General features: G+C 34.3%; 1 long non-coding RNA gene across 1 annotated transcript in view; it reads right to left on the reverse strand.

Annotated features, from left to right (window-relative positions):
* Positions 1-202: 202 nt before the first annotated feature.
* Positions 203-24,335, reverse strand: part of LOC141278753 (uncharacterized) — a 605,630-nt gene continuing 581,497 nt past the window's right edge. The window contains exons 10-11 of the long non-coding RNA XR_012331899.1: positions 15,211-15,325; positions 203-2,036 (exon numbers count right to left, since the gene is read on the reverse strand). This is a non-coding gene — a long non-coding RNA (uncharacterized lncRNA). The remainder of the gene's footprint in view (positions 2,037-15,210; positions 15,326-24,335) is intronic.

The following is a 24,335-nucleotide window of genomic DNA, read 5'->3' on the forward strand; positions in this document are numbered from 1 at the left end:
TATAGTACCCATGAACAAAAAAGCAGAAAATGGAGAAAATGTATTTCTGAAAACATTAAAGATTGCACATGCCTTTTAATGTAAATATATATTCTTGTGTATGCTTTTAAACATATGAAATTGCACTACACTGTTTTCACTGATATTTTCTAACAACTAATTTACTTCAAATAGCGTCTTAGCATCTTATCGCTGTGGGTTGTGCAGTCTAAGTAAAAGGGTGTAGAATTTCTTAAGTTTACAATCTAATTTACACAAGCACGGGCAAACAAAAAAAAAGAGTGCATTCAGACGGGTTGTTTGGGTGAAGATGGTTTATTATGAAAGAAGTGAAGACTACATAATACTCAGGTATGTTAGTTCAAGGAGGAAGCTATTCCAGGCCTGAGGCGTCATGATTCTAGATAAAGAAATGCAAATAAATCAGAACTGGCTACATGAATATAAAAATAAAGGAGAAGCACTAGGTCACATACATATTAACATGCTTCTCCCATCTACTCTTTTTCACTTTGTCCCCTTATCGGCCTTATTTCCATTGATGAGTGGATGTATGCTTCTTCTCAGATGAAGTACTTCAAGAACGTTAATAGAGGCAATGTAAAGTTACTCTGGGAAAAGAAGCTTGTCCATCTTACTAGAGTCTATTAAAAATTAATGTGTGCTCACACCTACACCTCCAGAACCAATGCTAGAAAAATTGTGGCTACTAATCAATCATTTGACCAGGAAGGACCATGCTTCTTCTAATATCTTACATAAAATTTTGCCATTTCAAACTATTTATTATGGGGCTTCCCTAGTGGCACAGTGGTTGAGAGTCTGCCTGCCGATGCAGGGGACACGGGTTCGTGCCCTGGTCTGGGAAGATCCCACATGCCGCGGAGTGCCTGGGCCCGTGAGCCATGGCCGCTGAGCCTGCGCGTCCAGAGCCTGTGCTCCGCAACGGGAGAGGCCACAGCAGTGAGAGTCCCGCGTACCGCAAAAACAAAAACAGAAACAAAAACAAACTATTTATTATGAGCAAATAAACTCATCATTTATAATGCTGATACCTTGGGGGTAGGTTACAAGTCAGTTTCTCACAATTCAGCACTGACCAACAGATTGCTATTTTCTTAAGGAGGTAGATAAATTCAATTGAGATAAATGTGCTTTAGTTGTATATTAAAGATGTTTTAGTTGAGCTTGATATACAGGGACTGAAATATACCATATCGAGAATCTCTGAACAGCTGCAAAGCAGGATGAGAATCCTGGATACATGGCAGATGCATGTCAAAGGATGAGCAGCAAAACTGCCCACCTTTATGGGTCTGAATCACGCTGTCCAGTACATGGATATATAAACATACCTGAAAATTTATCATAAAGCCATAAAATAATATGGAGCCAAAAAAGTACTTGGCGGGAAATGGGTGATGAGACAATAAGGTAGGAAACTTGTGAAATGTGTAGAAAGAATGGGAATATAGGAGGATATTATAAAAGTGGATGGGGAATACTATAAAAGTGAATCTCTAGGGAGAAGATATTTAGAATTGCTGACACTTTTCGAGTAACAATTTCCCACTCCAAAATAGCCCTCTCAAGACACCTTCAAAATATTTAGAATCCTGTTTTTAATTCTTTTGAGAAACTGACTAAAGGAGTAGTCAGTAACTTAAGTAACAACCCAAACCTCATTTCAGCTAGTAAATTAGTATGCCTAAATTATCCAACAAACTTCCCGACTTCAAAGTCCATATTTTTTCACCTCTGTACTACTCACACTTTGAGCAGCCTAATCTAGAAAACTGGTGGAAACATCCTATTAGCTGAATATTCTTGTATACGTGTCATGAAATATATATTTTATAAATTCTTATCTAATTAAATAGCATCTCTCTAATAAAAATATAATAAAATGTAATTAGCCTATGTTAATTTTCATCAAGGTTGGCAATGCACATGAAAAGTCTTTCGTATTTGTAAAGCATCATACAAAAGAAAGGTTTTGTTCTGATCTTCAGTGGGCAGTTGTCATAGTCTTTGAGCTGAAAATACAAAGTCGACATATTCAACATAAACTTAACATAAACAACATAAAATAGTCATTTACTATCTATTACTATTACTATCTACTGTCTATTAACAGTGAGTTATTTTATAATTAGTAACTGGAGGGCTGATGTTAAAGCACGGTGTGGTAGTAGTGAAAAGGGCATTGCACTGTGATTTAAGAGAAGTAAGTTCTAGTCCTGGGTTTTTCATGTGTTACTCAGGGAAAGTTACTCTTTGAAACCCACATTCATCATTTCTGTAAATAGCGATGCAAAGATTTGATGAACTGCATGTATGTAACCAGGACACTAAACAAGCATGATTCACAGAGTATAATCAAAACAAAATTTGAGTTTTTTGTTTTTCACTGTCCTAAGTAAATGTATTCAACAGAGGAAGGTATTTTCCGTATCTATCAGGGCTCTGACAACCCATGTCAGATTGCTTCCCATGTAGAATCACTCACTCAGGCTCCAACACCTTGTATTAAGCTGTCTTTTAGAGAGGATGCCCATCATGCTTCATTTAGGCTTCAATATCTCATGCTGGACAGCTGTCCCACACAGACACTTTCTACAATACGCATACGATTGACTCATTCTACCTGCCGCTTCTTACTACGTCTGCATCCTCGTCACCCTGCAGGCTTGACTACTTACTTAAACTGGTCCACTCTCCCATGTCGATCCCTCATCAACTGGCTCACGCTCCCACATCTCAAGTCATGTTGCCACACAGGTTTTTTCTTTATGTTCTTCAGATTGGATTATTTCAATAGATCTGCCTCGAATTTCAGCTTTCTTCTGCTCTCTCTGATCTAAGCCTATCTTGTAAACTTTTATTTCACTTTTTGTATGTTTTAGTTTTAGAGTTCCATTTTTGTTTTGTTTTGCTCTCTGTGTTTTATAGATTCCCCATTAAGTCAATTTTATTATCATATTTTCCTTTGGTCACTATATACATAAGGTTAACCTCAGGTTCGTAGTCTCTCAACTACTTTTAATTATTGGCGACTTTTCCCCATTCCTTTGCATAACTGGAAGTGTTTACTTTTCTAGCTTCTCTTATCTTCCTCTTAATTGTACTGATCTTTGTTTAGTAATTAAATAATTTATTGAACTCAAAAACCAAAACAGTCATTGTGCAGCAGCTCTAAATATTCACTTCTTTTAGACTACTGCTGTGGCTTTTTACTGAGAACCTTGAAGTTTTCCTTATGTATGTACAGTTTAGGTGTAATCTAAGGATATGGGCAGGGCTTGTATGTATATTTGTGGGCTCCTGCTATAGCTCCTTCCTTTATGGGATTTCTCTTCTCAACTCCCTGCCACTCTGGTTGCCTTCTAACTCCATCTTCTGACAACTCAAGCCAAAGTCTGAGGTTTTTTGCTTAAGTTATATGTGCACTGAGCAACATGGACTGTGGAGCGCCCTCTGAAGGTGTCATGCATTAGTAGATCTCACTCAGTGCAGTTCCCTTCTGTCAAGGGTCTAATACCTTCAAGTTTCTGCCTGTTTGTTGTCACTTTCTAGTGCCTTCAAATATTTCTTTTTAAGTATTGTTCAGAGTATATAATGGTTTCCTCTGCAAAGGTTGGTCTAATATTAACCTTCTGCTATGATCAAAATCCCCCTCCTTATCTACTGGTTTTGACTTCGATAAACTTAGTTATTTATTAAACTCCAAACTATTAACATTAATAATAATAATGACTAATACATTATTTTTTATATTTATTTAGCTCTGTAAGTATTTGAGATTCTTTCACCTGTATTATGTCATGTGGGGATGTACACTGTAATAAAGAAAGAAGTTGAAAGAGAAAAAATCATTTTTATATTTTTTATCTTTATGGTGTTAAAAGGTGAGGCAAAGTAAAAATGATTTTTGTTTAACTCTTGGTACTAAACCAGGGAGTGGAACACAGAGCAATACTAAGAATGCAAAGAAGGATAGTAATTAAACAGAAATCTGGCATTTAAATCTTTGAGGCTGTTGGAGCCCATGAAAACTCCACTGGGGACCTGTTGAAAATACATTCTATTAGTTCTTACTAATAAGAACCTGTTGTATAAAAAAATAAATAAAATAAAATTCAAAAGAAAAAAGAAAGAAAATACATTCTAGTCTTTGCATTGAACTCAAATCCTTGCTTTCCTTTATCTGGACTCATTAGTGATTATTTATTTATTTATTTTTGTGGGGCAGGTTAGACTTAAAAAATTATGGTAGACCTAATCAATCAATAATGAAAGTTTAATCCTTTGGACAACATCATAAACATAAACATCTATCTTCTCAGCACATATTGTTATGCTCATACATATGTGAGAAACATATAGGGTCAGTGGTTTTACAGGTAGTATTTTTGCTATTTTAGAATTCCTAAGTTGAACAGATCATTAAATAAAATTTATATAAGATGGAAAACTTAGTTAAATTGCTTTATTGAGCCCAGCATGTGGTATTCATTCTCTCTAAATTTAAATAAAGCTTCCATCTGTTCTTTAATTCCGACGTCTCTGATTAAATCTTCACACAAGGGCTTCCCTGGTAGCGCAGTGGTTGGGAATCTATCTGCCAATGGGAATCCACCTGCCAATGCAGGGGACACGGTTTCGAGCCCTGGTCCGGGAAGTTCCCACATGCCGCGGGGCAACTAAGTCCGCGAGCCACAACTACTGAAGCCCGTGCTCCGCAAAAAGAGAAGCCACTGCAATGAGAAGCCCGAGCACTGCAAGGAAGAGTAGCCCCCCGCTCTCGGCAACTGGAGGAAGTCCACGCACAGCAACGAAGACCCAACGCAGCCATAAATAAATAAATAAATAAATAAATAAATATTTAAAAAAATCTTCACACAAAATACAAGTAAACACAATATATTCATGCACATTATCAAACACAATATATTCATACACCTTCCCATTCAAATGTGATTTTGAAGTCGAAACTCATTATTCAAGAGTTTTTTTCACAAGAGCAAGATTTGATTCTAATTTCAGAGCAGGCATTCTGTGACTCCAAGCTGTATAGAATATCAACCAATGTTTGTGGCAATATAAGGGTCACCACTGTCCACCTTGTACTATTCTCAAAATGTCTTTGATCGGGGCACGAAGCCATGTCCCCTGAATCGGCAGGCGGACTCCCAACCACTGTGCCACCAGGGAAGCCCCAAAATTTCATTATTTTTTAAAGTATGGGCCTAGGAGGAATTAGTTATATTGGGAGCTTTTGGTTTTGCCATTTTAAAAGTTTTTTATATTTTCTCAATTTCAGGAGCACCAATTTAATTTTCTTCCATTTAAAATGGTGGCATGCTCAAAAGTAACCTAAAATAAGAATGAAGATTGTCTTTTTTATATTTTGGAAAACATCTCCAGAAAGGTTTACTGTCTAGCAAATGACCTTACTGATCTCAATTACTGTCATTTGGGAGGATTGTTTTCAAATAATAATTGTTTTTAAGAATCAATAAAGTAAATTTCAAACAAAATAATGATATTTGCAATTTTTAAGGTCCTCCTTTGACTTACTTAACATAGTTCACTTCTTAATCTTATAAAAATAAACCTGTGGTAATGTTTTTTATGTCAGTTTTACAGGGTATGAAAATCAAGTTGTTGAGAGCATGTAACTGGTCCAAAATCTCATAATGCAAAAGTTGTTAAGTTGGAATTCAAAGTCAGGGTTGTTTAAATTCAATGCCAAATGCTCCATCCATGATTTCATATTAGATAACATACTAAGAACAGTCTCTCTGCTTTGACAGGTTAAGTTAAAGCAGAATACCAAACAAAAAGTAGTGGTTGTGCTTCTAACACTTTTTTCCTACACTGTTATTATTTCTGTTGAAGAGTGAAATGGAAGAAACTGAGAGAAGAGATAGATCTAGATTTCTGAGTACTTGCATGGAATGACCTTTTGCTTATGGAGTTAGGGATCTGTCAGTTTTCTTTACCGAAATGCCAATGATGTCTTTTTTTCTTCATCTTTGTTAGCACCCCAATCTACCTAACACACACTGGCAAAGAGTTGAAAATTTTCTACATACATCCTTGTAAATGACAGGATGATTTGGTACCATGGTACATTCGATGGTTTTTCTTAGCTGAGTGACATGCCTTGTAAGTTGTGGCCTATAAGAAAGAGAACAGGCTCTTTTTGTGACTAAATACAATGTAACCATGTGATACTATTGATTTCTTTTTAGCTTTTAGAGATTTATGTATGAGAAGTAACATTTTCAAAAATGATCATGGAATAGGAGAAGTAGAATACATGCAAAGTTAAACGTTACTATATGTAAGTACAATTAGTTTTGCTAGTAATATCAAACTGTATATACTGCAGAATGCGTTTTGTGTTTCAATATAGTTGAATTGGGAGACTATAGATTTATCCTAAAAGTGGAGCCATCTATTAAAACACGACTGAGTGGCCTTAAATGTCATTCTACTTTCCTTAATTCTATCTTCTTTTTATGACTGAATAGTATTACTATTTCTGATCCTTGCCTTACTCATCAGATTTAATTCTAAGAAAACTATTAGCTATTTCTGAAATCAAATTGTAAGAAGTCTCTGGCTCTAACATTAACTTGAACAATCTAGGATATTTTTAAAAAATCATCTGAGGCTCTGGGTTTATTTCCCATTCTTCCAAACCATCTACTGCGTGCATTTTCTATTGGGAAACATATCTAGCCAACTCAATTAAAAACTTAACGCTCCCTATGCCTAGAGTGATGCTTTTGCTAAATTCTGTTTAACTGATTATCTTTAATGGTCCTTTTTCACTCATCAGTTATAGAATGTCACTATTCTTTTATAGATAACTGATTTCTTACTTAGTCTCTCTTTTTCCCAAGGAACTGATACAGAAAGATCATAAATTCTTCCACTATGAGGAATTAATTGACTAAGCAATACATTACTCTAGAAAGCACACCTGTCCAGCTCTGCTGCTGTTTGTCTGTAAGAGTTATGACCACTGTAGTAGATAGGCAGTAGTGATTGTTGTTTCTGTTGTCATACTAGCTTTGAGACTTTAGATGAGCAAATGAACTTGCTTAAGCCTGTTGCCTCGTGTGCAGAAAGTGAATATTAACAGCATTTACCTCTGTTCAGAATTTATTAATTTGATGATTTACATAAAATGTTTAGCAAATATTGGGTACATTGAAAGTGTTTAATAAATGTTAGACAATAATATTGTTCTTTTATTGTTAATTATTATTTTACTATTATTATCTCAAGTTCCAAAGCTCCCCATATCCAAAGAATCCTCTGGGATATACCTTGAATTTACTAAAAATCTTCCATAATTTAAGATATTAAACTAAAACACCGTGATGTAATAATTTTCTGAGCTTTAACATCATTTACTAAACTCCTGAATTTTTGCTATGGTGCAGATGTTTAATATTAGTTTAAAAGTATGTATTCAAAATTGTAGGTATTTAAACATATTTAATATATTTAAAGGAGATATTTGAATACACTATGATACAGCCAACTACAAACTCATTTACATAAAAGATGACAGATTTTTTTTCTGAAACGTGCCAGAACTGGTTCTGCTTGAAAGTAGGGCTGACAGTGAAATGGTATCTGGGATTCTTCCAGCATTAAACACGTAAACATATGCAATTTCTATGCACAAATTAGCAACACTTCTCATTTGAGTGTCTCCCAAGGTCAAACAGGCATTTTGATTATTTAGAGAGCTTTGAATGATGAATTATACGAATACTTCAGGTCATGCTCTAATTATATCTCTATTATTTCCTGAAGAGCAGGAAGGTTTGTGCAGGGATGTGGAATTATAACAATATTAAAATTAATAATAAGATGATATAAAAACATATTTATGACACCAAATACATAAGTATGACAAATGGATAATTTTCTACACAATTTACCAAAACTACCAGGAGAAGTAAAAATGTTGAATATTCCTATACCTGTTAAGGACATCGAATCCATAATTGACAACTCACCTCCACCACAAACAAAATAAACCCTTCAATGGCAAGACCGCGTTTCACTGATAAATCTTTCCAAACATTCAAGGAAGAAATAATGCTAATCTTACACAAATTCAAACTTAGTTCATGAGACCAACAAAAGTTTTGATACTAAAACTTAAAAAAGCTATTATAAGAAATTATAATTAAATACACACTAACTCTCATAGACATAGATGTAAGAACCCTAAATAATAACAAATAGGATCTAACAGTATATAAAAAGGAAGATTAATTATGACCAAGAGCAGACAATTCCAGGAGTGCAAGTGGGATTTACCACTGGAAGATCAATCAGTATAATGCACCACATTTAAAGGATAAAGAAGAGAAGCACATTATTTCTTGTAGATGCTGGAAATATATTTTATTAAATTCATCACCCATATAAGATAACTATTGTCAATTAACTTGTAATAGAGAGAAACTACCTTAATCAGATGAGGGGTATCTATATCTACATTTACCTATCACACCTATTGCTAAATCTATCTATGTTTTATAAATTACAGATATTACAGTCAATAGCAAAATATTAATGCATGTCTTCTGAGGTTAGAATGAAATATTGTACTCAAAAACCACTGCCAGTAAATAGCACAAGGGGAAAAAAATGGCATAAACATTGAAAATAAATGGTAAGACTTGTCTTTATTTACAAATGATTTTTTTTAAATTCTATAAAGAAATTATCAGAATTTAGATGTAAATTTTGAAAATTCATCAAACTTAATGTCAACATACAAAATCAATTTTATTGCTATACATCAGTAAAAAATTGAAATTAAATATGAAAATACCATTTATAATAGCATCAAAATTGTTTGCCATACATATACCCTGAGAAAACCATAATTCAAAAAGAGTCATGTACCAAAATGTTCATTGCAGCTCTATTTACAATAGCCAGGAGATGGAAGCAACTTAAGTGCGCATCATCGCATGAATGGATAAAGAAGATGTGGCACATATATACAATGGAATATTACTCAGCCATAAAAAGAAACGAAATTGAGTTATTTGTAGTGAGGTGGATGGACCTAGAGTCTGTCATACAGAGTGAAGTAAGTCAGAAAGAGAAAAACAAATACCGTATGCTAACATATATATATATATATGGAATCTAATAATAATAAAAAAAAAGGTCATGAAGAACCTAGGGGTAAGACAGGAATAAAGACACAGACCTACTAGAGAATGGACTTGAGGATATGGGGAGGGGGAAGGGTAAGCTGTGACAAAGTGAGAGAGTGGCATGGACATATATACACTACCAAATGTAAAATAGATAGCTAGTGGGAAGCAGCTGCATAGCAAGGGAGATCACATTGGTGCTTTGTGACCACCTAGAGGGGTGGGATAGGGAGGGTGGGAGGGAGGGAGATGCAAGAGGGAAGAGACATGGGAACATATGTATATGTATAACTGATTCACTTTGTTATAAAGCAGAAACTAACACACCATTGTAAAGCAATTATACTCCAATAAAGATGTTAAAATAGAAAAAATTTGCCATAAAGACAAAAATCTCAAAAAATGGAGTCATAGAAGATCTCTAAACTTAAAACTACAAAATATTTCTAAGAAAAATTAACCCTAAAATTGGAAATAGATACCGTGTTAACTGATTAAATAATTGTATGTTGAGATCTATATTGTATATTGTTAATATCCTTAAATTAATATATAGAGTGAATACAATCTAAGAAATATTTCAAGCCCTATTTAAATAGAAGCTGAAATACAATGCTACTACTCTAATCTGAGAAAACATAGAAAATTAGACAGTATTCTACATATTAAGCATATTAATTATGTAATTATTCTATCCCCCAAAAGTAAAATATTTTAAGGCCAGATGTCATAGTCTAAAATTTAAGGACTGCAAAAGCCTAAAACTTATATATAAAGGCAATAGACTTAGAATAGGTAGTGCAAATTTGAAGAACAAGCACAGTATTGGAGGAATTATTGTACCATATTTCAAGGTTTACTTTAAAGCTGTGGTAATTAGTGCAAGCTTAGGCAAATTGAGAAATGCAAAAAATAAAGAAACACTCAACTATGTTCACTTAGTTTATGGCAAAAGAGACAATGCAGTTCATTTAAGGAAAGAATGATCAGTTTAGCAAATTTGGCAGGAGCAAAATTGACAACTACCATACAATATACCAATATTAATTTTATATGTATCATGGACATAAACATGAAAGCTAAAACAACCAAGATTATAGATTATAGATATAAAATTTAAAGATTATAAATATTATAGAAGTTTACATAGGAGATACCTCTGTGATATTGTATAGTCCAAAATACATTATTCAGGTCACAGAGAGTATTAGACATAAAAATTAATAAATTGGGCTTCATTAAAATTAAGAACTTCAGTTCATCAAAATACAGTCCTCAGAAGTAAATCGGCAAGTCACAGACTGGGAGAAGATATTTCAAATTTATATATGAGAAAAGATTAATATCCAGAATATGTAAAGAACCACCACAAACAAAGAAGGAAAGAAAACACGTAATTTACATATTTTACACACATCTCTGGAAAATACACTTTACTAAGAAGAATCTCCAAATGGGCAATAAACTTATAAAATCAGTCTTAATACCATTATTCATTGGATAAATGAAAATGAAAACCACAACGAAATAGTACTAAACATCCCAGATAAATGTTTGGATAAAAATTTAAAAGTTGACAGTTTTAAGTATTAGCAAGAATGTGAAGCCAGTGGAAGTCTTGTACTTTGAAGGAGGGATTGTAAACTGATTTTAAAAAGCACTTTCGGAAATCTCTTGGGCAGTACCTACTAAAACTAAGCATTTTCCTATTCCATGAGCTGGTAATTTCATTTCTATTTATATGTCAAAAGATAAATTTACACATTGGCTATAAAAGGCATGTAACTATTCATAGCAGCTTTCCTCCTAATAGTACCAAACTATTAACAACTACTTGCTGTCAAAAGAAAAACTAAAATTGGAAACAACCCAAATGTCTGTGAAAAGAAGAATAGATGAATCAACTCTGGTATATGCATACAATGTTATCTTACACAAATTTTTTTTTTTTTTGCGGTATGTGGACCTCTCACTGTTGTGGCCTCTCTCGTTGCGGAGCACAGGCTCCGGATGCGCAGGCTCAGCGGCCATGGCTCACGGGCCCAGCCACTCCGCGGCATGTGGGATCTTCCTGGACCGGAGCATGAACCCGTGTCCCCTGCATCGGCAGGCGGGCTCTCAACCACTGCACCACCAGGGAAGACCCACAAAATTTTTTAAAATGCACTTTTATACACAATAACCTGCCTGAATCTCAGGGACAGTATGTTGACCAAAAGGAACCATATAAAATGAATCTATCTTGCATTGTTCAAATTTAAATAAATTTCAAGAACAAGTCACTAATATATGATGACAGAAGTCAGAACAAAGGAGTCTGGCAGATAGAAAAAAATGAGGAAACATTCTGTAGTAGTGAACATATTTTATATCTTGATAGGTGTGTCTGTTACACACGTGTGTGTGCGTATACTTCAGATTCTACATTGTAATGCATATAAACCCAAAATCAATAAAAATTAAAAAACATTTATTAATTAAGGATATTTTTTACATTGCTTTAGATGAAAACATTAAACATGCAGTAGTCCATTTTTATCCATCTTAAAGAAAAGTCAGCAATGCTGATTTGGAACAACTGCTTAAGTAACTATGGATATTTGATTATAGAAACTGGACTGCAAGGAAACTCCCTTCTTGGTTCTGTTACACTCCACCATGTTCAGAAGTTTCCTTTCTTTACTCCAAACCCAAATAAGGAATTCAACTCCTCTTTCTGTAAGAGTTTACAAGTCTCCTAGAATACTGGACAGTGTATTGTCCAGGGAGAAGCCGGAGGACGTTTCCACTATTAAGACCGTCTTGTTACTACTATGTTGTCTACACCTCCCCACTCTGAAAACTCTGCTCCCTCCACACCTTACACTCTCATCTCCAATGCTCTCCCGAATCCTCCTGTCCCTGCTCCACATCCAGTGCTGCTCTTCTCTGGGAGGATAAACAGTGGATCTCCAATCAGCATCGGATCATCAGATTACATCTGATTTATAGCAAGTACAAATGCTTTTTATGTGTTTTTTTGTTGTCTTTTTTGTACTTATTTTTGCTTTGGTATGAACCAGAGTTGCTATCAAAATCCCAATATGGGAGTTAAATGAACAAAACGTAAGTTTAAAAATCAGGATAGTATTTTGATATAACCACTTTATGCTTCTTTTCTATTTTTGAAATGGCTATCGTTATAAAGCCATTTGCCTTTGTGATATAATCTAAATTTCTACAAACTATATCAATGGAACATTTTTTCCCCCTCTATTAGTGCAACTTTTGCCTTTCCTCTGAAAAACACTTATCTCTGAGAATAGAAGTCATTTAAGTAAAACATGCTTTTTAAGTTTAAAGTAGAAAAATATTATTTCTTTCAGGATTTTTTTGTCTTTTAAAAATCATTTATTTGTTTTCTATTTTAACTCTTATGATGAAAATATTAAATAAACAATGGTAATAGCATAATAATCTCCCAGCTTCACTAGTTATATCTCCACATTATTCAATCTATTTCTTTTTCTCCTATTCTGTCTCTGGAACACTTGAAGGCAAAACCCTAACAATGTTTAGATTTACTCAAAACACTTTAGCATGTGCCTCTAACATGGAAACTTTTTTTCTTCAATAGAATTATGCAAGGTAGCAAAGAGTTATTATAACATTTATCTTCAACATATAGTAACACTTCAAGCTCTGTGAAATTTGTATAGTAAAAAGAAAGGCTGTACAAATTTTGTAATTCCTTGTCATCAAGCGCTACTGATTATTTAACAAGAAACCTTTTAGAGGACTAGAATTTTTTCTTATTAAGACCTTGTAGGCTAGATGAAATTGGAACATTCTCTAACACCATATATAAAAATAAAGTAAAAAAAAAGTAAAGACCTAAGTGTAAGGCTGGAAATCATGAAACTCCTAGAAGAAAACATAGGCAGAACACTCTGACATAAATTGTGGAAATATTTTTAAAATCTATCTCCTAAAGTAAAGGAAATAAAAGCAAAAATAAGCAAATAGGACCTATTAAACTTAAAAGCTTTGGCATAGCAAAGGAAACCATCCACAAAACAAAAAGACAACCTACTGATTGTGGGAAAATATTTGCAAATGATATGACCAATAAGGGGTTAATATACAACATCTATAAACAGCTTGCACAACTCAACATCACAAAACAAACAACCCAATTAAAAAATGGGCAGAAGACCTGAATAGACATTTTTGCAAAGATTACATACAGAGGGCCAACAGGCACCTGAAAATATCATCAACATCATTAACATAAGAGAAATGCAGATCAAAACCACAAGGAAATATCACCTCACACTTGTCAGAATGGCTATCATCAAAAAGAACACAAATAACAAATGTTGGCGAGGATGTGGAGAGAAGAAAGCCCTCGTATACTGTTGGTGGGACTGTAAAACACTGCGGAAAAGAGTATGAAGGTTTTTCAAAAAACTAAAAATAGAACTATGTGCTAGTTTATCATAATATCCAATTATCAGATCTTTTTACTACTCTCATCATCTTGGTGTCTCTGAGGTTTCTTTCTATTCTTTAGACAGATTAGATATATTTGACTTATCATTTTGTCACACACTACCTGATGTTTCAATCCATCACATGCATTGCGATAAACATCACTAAGATACCTCCCTTTCTCTAAGATTTACCAGTGTCGCCCTGCTTGTAGTCATTGGCTTTGTCAATAGACATTATTTATAACATTGAGTACATTTTCTGATCATGAAAATTTACTTCTTCCGTAGTGAAAACAACACAATGTTGAAAAACAGAGGGAAAAAATACAAGGAAAACTCAACAAAGAAATGCCCACCATTAATATTTTTTGGTGTGTTATTCCAATGTCTACTAATAGTACAGATGTTGTTTCTGTTCCCTGTCCATACGGGCGAATTTTCACAATCCTTTCAAACCTCTGAGAAAATCCCCACTGACTTCCACAGGATTTTTTTGAATTTTATTTTATTTATTTTTTATACAGCAGGTTCTTATTAGTTATCTTTTTTTTTTTTTTTGCGGTACGCGGGCCTCTCACTGTTGTGGCCTCTCCCGCTGCGGAGCACAGGCTCCGGACGCGCAGGCTCAGCGGCCATGGCTCACGGGCCCAGCCGCTCCGCGGCATGTGGGATCTTCCCAGACCGGGACACGAACCTGTGTCCCCCGCATCGGCAGGCGGACTCTCAACCACTGCGCCACCAGGGAAGCCCCTAGTTATCTATTTTATACATATTAGTGTGTATATGTCAATCCCAGTCTCCCAATTCATCCCACCACCACCTCCCCCATCACTTTCCCCCTTGGTGTACATTTGTTTGTTCTCTACATCTGTGTCTCTATTTCTGCCCTGCAAACCGGTTCATCTGTACCATTTTTCTAAGTTCCACATACATGCGTTAATATACGATATTAGTTTTTCTCTTTCTTTCACTCTGTATGACAATCTCTAGATCCATCCACGTCTCTACAAATGACCCAATTTCATTCCTTTTATGGCTGAGTAATATTCCATTGTATATATGTACCACATCTTTATCTATTCATCTGTCGATGGACATTTAGGTTGCTTCCATGACCTGGCTATTGTAAATAGTGCTGTAATGAACATTGGGGTGCATATGTCTTTTTGAATTATGGTTTTCTCTGGGTATATGCCCAGTAGTGGGATTGCTGAGTCACACGGTAACTCTATTTGTAGTTTTTTAAGGAACCTCCATACTGTTCTCCATAGTGGCTGTATCAATTTACATTCCCACCAACAGTGCAGGAGGGTTCCCTTTTCTCCACACCCTCTCCAGCATTTGTTGTTTGTGGATTTTCTGATGATGCCACAGGATTTTAACATAACTAAACATATTGCATTTACCTTTTTTTTTTTTATTGCCGAAGTCTGTGGGATTGTAAGGAGGTGTCATATCATTTAGTGCACAAAATACATGGGGGAACTGCTCCCTGGAACCTTCAGGCTCCCAGGGCTGGACCACACTCTCACCTGTTTCTCCGTGCAGCCCTCAGGCTTGCTCCCTTCTCTCACTCCTTGGTAATTACCGTCACTTTGTTTTCCCACATGAATCCAAAAGCTATTTTCAACAAAAATTGTTCTTTCCCTAAAAAGGAATAATTATACTTGTTACTAAGAGAATAACTTTGCATGGCCTCCATGACTTTATACAGCTATATTATCCAAATAATCTGTAAAGAGAAAAGGTATGTCAGATGTGTGTCATCAGAAAGTAACTGAATACTCAAGTCAAAAACAATTAAGCAGAAAGGAAATATGTTGGCTTACACAAGTGGTCATCTGAGGGATGGTGGACTCCCCAAAGTGGGTAATCCTTGGTCCATTTCCCTCTAGTCCCCTTGGCTTTTTTTTCCATGTAGTAAGGTGACAGTGATAATTCAGATTTAACATCATCATGTTACTCTCAGGAAAGCTGAGAAAACTTTCCTGAAGACTTACTAGTGATCTGAATTTTGATAGATGCCAATTTTAAACTGATCACTAGTAAAAAAAAAAAAAAAGAAAGGTGCAGATATCCTTAGGCTTGTCACTCAGCCTCACAGTGTTCGGGGATCATGTCAACTTCTCATGGTGAATATGGGTTAAATAAAGGAGAGTGTGAACACAACAAAATAGATATTCAGATAGGAAGGAGAAAAGATGGATGCTTACTAGGCAAATTGTAATGCCCATAATATATACATATTTTCACATAAAATATTTTGTACTTTTTGTTTTGTCAGTTTTTGTCTTTGGCAAATATAGTATTAAACGTGTTCATATAATCAATTTTTAAAAATATGCTCACTTTAGAGCAGTAAATGCTTTAGATGGAATGAAGGGTTGAAATTCCCTGCTAGTTTTACTTATTGCTTTTATTTCTTACCATTAATTTAGTTATCTAGGTTCACTTAAATTATAATAAAGTAAGTGAGAAAAAGTTGTTATTCCACTTAAGCACCAATTAATCTCTTTACTTGATTTACCATAATTATCTCCTCCCTTATAATGATCCCAATCAATCAATACATAGATATGAGTATCCAGAGGCTATATTTACTCAAAGGCATGCTGTCCATGTATGAGTGGCTTGCCGGATTCACACAGGGCCAATCAGCTTTGCTCTCTCAGAAATCTGCGATTTGAACTGAAATGCTTTGCATCAGGGTACGTTAATTGCAATGTCCTAGAGAAACATAGGTGAACTCTTGCTGTTAAGGTCCTTTAAGATTCCAAGTTTGCTGACATTTTCAAGTCTTTCTGGTTCAATTGTTTCTTGTTTTCTACCACTGTATGCTTTCAAAAGAATTCCTTTATTCTACAGAGCCAAAGTCAATGTTTCTCACTTGAAATGAAAAGCAACTTAATTCTAACAACGAGGAAAAGTAGGACTTTATAGGGGAAGAAATGGCAGGAAAATAAAACCATCAATATTAAATTTCCTTCCTTATTCATTTCCTGTATGGATTTGGTTATCTATATGTGGCCGTCAAATGATCACTTCAGAATGAATGGAAATGTTGAATTGACTAGAATCTTTAAAAGTACAGGTACTAAAAAAGTGTAAATTTATAACTTTATTAACTATCTTCCTTGATCATGGAGTGCTTCTTTGATATTGGACAACAAAACGACCATGTGTAGAAGAGTTTTAAAAGGGAAAGCATGTTAATTTTACTTGAGCTGCATCATTTCTTACTCGACCTCTGATTTTTAAAACATTTTTGAAAATTGCTTCATGATAGTTTCCTTCAACTGTTTGATTTTTATATGAACAAGAAATTGGGTGCATGGAAACAAATATTTATATACTAAAAGTTATGATGTAACATTTAAGACAGTGTACTTTTCTGTCCTATCCTTGATACTTATGTGGTGACATCTAAGTCAGATCTATTCCAGTGAAAATGTATCCTAACAATAAGGATCGTTAGAGGAAAGCTTCCCCCACTGAAATACTGACAGTCTCAAGAAAAGTATTTGAAGTATGTGAATCTTTTTTATAGACTTTATTTTTTAGAAAAGTTTTAGGTTCACAAAAAATGTTGGTAGGTACAGAGATTGCCATTCAGTCCATGCTTGTACACATGCATAGACTCCCCATTATCAGCGTCCCACACCACAGCAGCACATTTGTTAAAATTTATATGACACATCGTTATCACCCAAAGTCCATAGTTTACATTAGGTTTCGCTCCTGGCGTTGTACATTCTTTGAGTTTGGATAAATGTGTAATCCTCTGTGTTCTGCCTGTTTACTCCCCTACCACTAACCTCTGGCAACCACTAATATCTTTATTATCTCCATAGTTTTGCCTTTTCCAGAATGTTATATAGTTGGAATCACACAGTAGGTAGCCTTTTCATATAATAATATTTTACTTAATAATATCAATTTGAGTTTTCTCCATGTCTTTTCATGGCTTGATAGATCATTTGTTCTTAGTGCTGAATATTATTCCACTGCTAGGATGTATCACAATGTATTTATGCATTCACCTACTGAAGGTTGTCTTGGTTGCTTCATGTGTTGGCAATTATGAGTAAGACTGCTGCTATAAACATGCATATGTAGGTTTTTGTGTGAATTTAAATGTTCAGCTTAGCTCATTTGGGTAAATATCAAGGAGTATGATCACTGGATTTTATGTTAAGGGTATTTTTAGTTTGGTAAGAAATCCAAAACTCTCTTCCACAGTGTCTGTACCATTTTGGATTTCTACCAGCAATGAATGAAATTTCTGTTTTTCCCCATCCTCATTAGCATTTAGTGTTGTCAGTATTCTGCATTTTGGTCATTCTAGTGGTATAATGGTATGTCATTGTGGTCCTAATTTTTATTTTCCTGACAACGTATTAGGTGAAGCAAATTTTCATCTGATTATTTGCCATCTGTCTTTATTATTTTGTCATCTTCTTTGTTGAAATATCTGTTAAGATCTCTGACCCATTTTTAAATCATGTTTTTTTCCTTATTGTTGAGTTTTAAGTGTTGGTTGTATATTTTGTATAACTCTCCTTTATCAGATATATCTTTGCAAATACTTTCATCCAGTCTGTGGCTTGTCTTTTCCTTCTCTTGACAATGCCTTTTTTTTTTTTTTTTGACAATGCCTTTTGTAGAGCAAAAACTTTTACCTTTAATGCATTCAACCTTGTCAATTCTTTCTTTCATGGATTGTGTCTTTGGTGTTGTACCTAAGGAGTTATCATCATATCCAATATCATCTAAGTGTTCTCCTACGTTATCTTCTAGGAGTTTTACAGTTTTTGTTTTACATTTAGGTCTGTGATAAATTTTGAGTTAATTTTTATGAAGGGTGTAAAGCCTGGGTCCAGATTTTTTTTTTTTTTTTTTTTTGCATGTGGACGTCCAGTTGCTCCAGCACCATTTGTTGAAAAAACTATCTTTGTTCCATTGTATTGCCTTTGCTCTTTTATTAAAGATCAGTGGACTATACTTATGTGGGTCTATTTTTGTAATATCTGTTCTGTTCCATTGATCTATTTGTCTATTTTTTCACCAACTCCATACTCTTTTTTACTTATAGTAAGTCTCGAAGTTAGGTAGTGTCTATCTTCCAACATTGTTCTTCTCCTTCAATATCATGTTGGCTATTCTGGGTCTTTTGCCTCTCCATATACATTCTTTAAAATTAGCTTGTCGATACCCATAAAATAACTTGCTGGGATTTTGACTGGGATTGCATCAAGTTGGGAAGAACTGACATCCAGACAATATTGAGGCATCCTCTCCAGGGACATGGAATGGCTCTCCATTCATTTAGTTCTTCTCTGATTTTGTTCATCAGAGTTTTGCAGTTTTCCTCTTATAGATCTTGTACATATTTTGTTAGATTTATATGTAAGTACTTCATTTGGGGGAGTGCTAATGTAAATGGTATTGTGTTTGTAACTTCAAATTTCACTTTTTCATTGCTGGTATACAGGAAAGTGATTGATTTTTGTATATTTATCTTATATCCTACAACTTTGCTATAATCACTTTTTAGTTCCAGGAGTCTTATTTTCCCCCCGATTCTTTTAGATTTTCTATGTGGATAATCATGTTGTCTGTGAACACAGTTTTATTTCTTCTTCCAAATCTGCCTAATTTTTACTTCTTTTTCTTATTTGCTAGAACTTCTAGGACAATGTTGAAAAGAAGTGGTGAGAGGGGACATTCTTGTTTTGTAACCGATCTTAGTGGGAAAACTTCAAGTTTCTAATGATTAAATATGACGTTAGCTGTAGGATTTTTGTAAATATTCTTCATTAAGTTAGAAAGTTTCCAGTCTATTCATACTTTACTGTTTTCATCATAACTGGGTGTTGGCTTTTGTCAAATGGCTTTTTCTTGATCTATTGATATGATTGTGTGATTTTCCTTTTTTAGCTTGTTGATGTGATAGATTACAATACTGATTTTTGAATGTTGAGCCAGACTTGCATAATTTGGAGAAATCTCGCTTTGTTGTGGTACATAAGTATTTTTTACATTGTTGAATTTGAACATAAATGGTCTAAATTCACCAATTAGATTATTGATATAGTTGCATTAATATCTACTATATTTATTACTTTTTTCTAGTTGTTGCCTTATATCAATCTTTGTATAGGTATTTCCATTTTTCAACATGTATAAATTTTGCAGGCTGTAATGTATAATAAATTAACTATACAGAGAAAATTATCTGCCTGATCATGCATTGTATAGATTTTTTCATAAATATGATTTATTCTAAATAGAATTGTTATTAATAGCAAACAAACTTTTTTGTTGTAGTTTAAGCCCATTTCCTCTTAGTTTATTCTCAGTTTGGTGATGTGTTTATGGTTAATAAAAACAGATTACTTCTATCACTTCTTTTTATATCAGTTCTGTCACTTTGTTAGAAACGAAGAATAAATAAATAATCACAGAGTCAATTCACTGTTTAAGTTGTGTCTTTGTATGTATCCATTTGTGCATATTCTAGAATAGTAATTAGGAGATAATATGGTACCTTATAAGCCTTTTTGGAGAGTGTATGTGTATATATATGTCTGGATCTAGATCTAGATGTCCATATTAATATACATATAGGCATGTGAATATGTATATATCTATCAATATACTACAGAGTATATGTGATAATATGCTATGAAATTCATAAATGCTTGAGGTATTTAGAAAGTGTCTCATGATTAAACGAAGAATTCCTAGAGGTGAGTGTTGTGTTAGGTTCAGAAAGAATGCTATACACATACAGAACAGAGGAAGATAGAGAAAAAAATAAGTTGAAGATGAGGGAGAGAAAATAGCCTAGCAATGAGCATTATATTCTATATTTTAGCACTAAATTTAGAGTATTTAAATCTTTTACTGAATTCTTCATTGTCTCATTTAATCGTAGGACAGTTAAGAAGATGTATGCATCGTTAGCAAGTCAGTCTGATTTTTACCCAATTTTATAGACAGTATGAGGATTATTCAAGTTGATATTTTTCTGTTAAAACAAAACATAGGATTATAGTTTTAAACATGTCACCATACCTTAAAAATATGAACATTCTACAATTTTCTTATAGACTTCAGTGCTCTCTACAACTTTATAGAGATCCCTCAAAATATCTACATGATTTTAGCAAGTTATTACTTCAACAAGCATCGTTTTGCATCAAAGGATTTTTTTCACATCTTTAAATAAAGTTTTATATTTTACTTATGTGGAAATGAGGGCTTAGGAAGACCTGTGCTAAATTACACAGTGAGACAGCAGGAAGTGCTATGAGAATAACTATCAACATAGTCTTTCAAAAGAAATCATATGTTTTTACTGAAATTAAAAGCCTCTAAGCTCTATTAAATTTTTCATCTGATGTTTGTGGTGTTATATTGTTGTGTATTTATTTTAAAGGACAAGGGTTCTTGACTGAGAATGAACAATATTACCTTGTGTAGGATGTTAAATGTGCCAAAGTATTTCACTGTTCTTTTTTCTCTGTCCTTTCTTTAAATATGTATCACTGATAGTAAAAGAGACCAACAAATTTAAGTGGAAAATAGTAGCATGAAAAGGAGAAACACAGCATTCTCTTTTGTAGTCATATGAAGCTTTAAGGAAGGAAACCAATGATTGTGTTGAATTTCAGAAACTTTCTAGTAAGTATAGATGCTGTTGTTCGTTTTGCTAAACACCAGAAGATTTCTGAGGAATGGTGGAGTGTATGAATAGTATCTCTTTAATTGATCCAGCCTACACCTCTGCTGAAATTTTCTTTGTGTTACTTTAAAACTGAGGGAGCAAGTGACGCTCTTGCTTTCAGTACAACATCTCTGCAAATGGGTGAAGCCTATGTATGCCTTGCATAGTAATTGACAGCCATTTTCTCAATAATAAATAATCTATGCTAGGATTACCTATTTAGATTCCAATTTACTTTATGAACAGTTTTCACTGAGTCATCCACTGGAATGACAAGTTCCATCTACATGCTGTTATTTTGTTTAAACACTATGTACTCTTCAGGTTGGAACTAAGTTATTTTCATATTACCCATCAACAAATAATAAATCTTAATTTCAGCTCTAAATTATAAATTGAAAATCTATAAATTTTCTATTTTAAATGCTGTCTTTAACATTATTCCTAAGACAATCTCGAGACCATTGTTCCCTTGGTATTCCAGAACATCAATTTTGAAAGACTATTCAAGTGTTTATATAGAAAATTTATAGCTATGGTAATAGGAAATGTCAACCAACACTCCTAGAGGATTTCTTTATTTTAAAATAAATTTATTTATTTTATTTATTTATTTTTGGCTGCGTTGGGTCTTCATTGCTGCTCACAGGCTTTCTCTAGTTGGGGAAAGCTGGGGCTACTCTTTGTTGCGGTGTGCAGGCTTCTCACTGTGGTGGTTTCTCTCATTGTGGAGCACAGTCTGTAGGCACACGGGCTTCAGTAGTTGTGGCACATGGGCTCAGCAGTTGTGGCTTGTGGGCTCTAGAGAGCAGGCTCAGTAGTTGTGGCTTACAGGATCAGTTGCTCTGCGGTATGTGGGATCTTCCTGGACCAGGGCTTGAACCTGTGTCCCCTGCATTGGCAGGTGGATTCTTAACCACTACACCACCAGGGAAGCGCCCTAGAGAATTTCTACTCATATAATTTACCATAAGGAAAATCAGAGTAAACTTGGAAACAATAAAAACTTAAAGAATTTGCTGACACTTCAATTTTTTAAAATGTCATAAGATGAACAATTAATTTAATTTTTTCCTTATTTTTGCTTTCATTGCAATGAGAAATTTAAATTTTTTTCTATTTTTTCCTTTCCTGAGTTATGTTGTGTATCTGATTAAATTGAAAACTCATTTGCTGATTTATACTCATTCATATACTTCTTATAAAGCATAGTTATATCTTTTATGTTAAACTTAGATTGCTAAACTATGTAACCAAAGTGTATCTTTTCCTTTCCTTGAAGTACTATTATAACAAACAACTTATATAGGAATACTCCTTTTAAATACACCACTCCTGGTTTAAAAATACTTTAATAGGCCTTGTTATACTATAGAAATCTTAATAAATCATGAGGGCAAGCTTGATCATAATGACTTATTCCTTGATTACCCCAAGGTATACGGGTTGAATTTTGACCACTTTTCCATACAAACCCATTTGATTTCTGCAGTTAAATGTCTATTTAGACTCCAAATCTTAGTACTTTATCACAGCTGACTTCCTGGATAATGTATTCATTTTCTTGACATAATGTGTGCAACATTCTGCTATTTCACTTTTTTCCTGTAGTTTCCTTAAAGCTTTCCCTTTGGGACAAGCGTGGTAAAGGAAGCTTCTTACCTTCAAACCTCACCTCTTCATGGATAGTCTAGTGCTACCTCCTCAAGCAACAGTTTTACTGAAAGTAATGGGTTTCTTCTTCCCATGATTGAGTTTTGGGGCCCTGTCTAGAGTATGGTATTAAATATATAATTTTGATGATTCTTTAGTAATAATTAAAAACATTCATACATATAAACAATGAGGATTGAAATATTTTTCTTCTTTAAAATATAATCAATTTCTGTTTTTATATATAGCAATAGAGAGCAAGAGTGATACAAACCAAAAAAAAAAAAAGGTAATTAAAAGCAGAATATAACTGTGTGCTTATATTAAAAATGGGTATTTCTAATGTTCAGAGAACTCATACAATTCAAACTAAAAGATGCATCCTATCCTGGATAAGCAGAGAACGTGTACGCCATTTATATCCTCCCTCCTTCTTCATGTTTCCCTTTTTACTTCTCTTTCAACTTGTTTCTATTTCTAAAGAGAAGGTATGTATTCTTTCGCTTTACAGTTTTTCCAAAGTATTTTGATTTTCAAAAAGTAAAGTAAATCTTGAGCCCTGTCATGTATTTGCTGCTCCATACAAAATTTATACATCTTTTCTTGACAGGTTTCACTTAAGAGTAAACAGGGTGTGTTCGGTCAATAGAAGGGTTAACAAAATACAAAATCTACATTTTTAGACCTGATCACTCATCTGCGCTCCAAAACTATATTTTTAGTTACAGCTGGAACACCTCTACTAAAATTTAGGATTTTTAAAACTGAACACACACACACACACACACACACACACACACACACAGGTGCACACACACTCAGAAAGTCCTGAGTGCAGGAGTCAATAGTCATAGCGATGAAACCTGGCCTCATGTTAAATGGTGTAGGACAGGGATAGGTGGTACCCTCCTTGGTGATTGCAGGCTGCAGGTCATTTCAGGCAGGCAAAATCACTGATGTGATGTAACACTTCTTGCCTAATGAATGGCCAAGTCCCAGATGTCTGACAACCCCATACGTCTTTCATTTCCTTCAGCATGTTAGAGGAGAGAAATAATGTGTAATTTAGTAAAGTGAAAAGCTGACACAGAGCCATCAGATGTTCCAGCTCAGCCTCTTTTCCATAGGAAGCACCATGTTGAGTTGGTTCTAACTTCCCCTGAGGTTACTGATTTTATGTTGCCAGACAGACTAGTGACCTCAGCTCAGTAAGGCAGGCTCTTCCTGCACAGGTAGAATAGCAACTCCTAATTTCTAGGTACACCTGTTGTTGGA

Source organism: Tursiops truncatus, chromosome 5, assembly GCF_011762595.2.
Source record: "Tursiops truncatus isolate mTurTru1 chromosome 5, mTurTru1.mat.Y, whole genome shotgun sequence".
Classification (NCBI taxonomy): Eukaryota; Metazoa; Chordata; class Mammalia; order Artiodactyla; family Delphinidae; genus Tursiops; species Tursiops truncatus.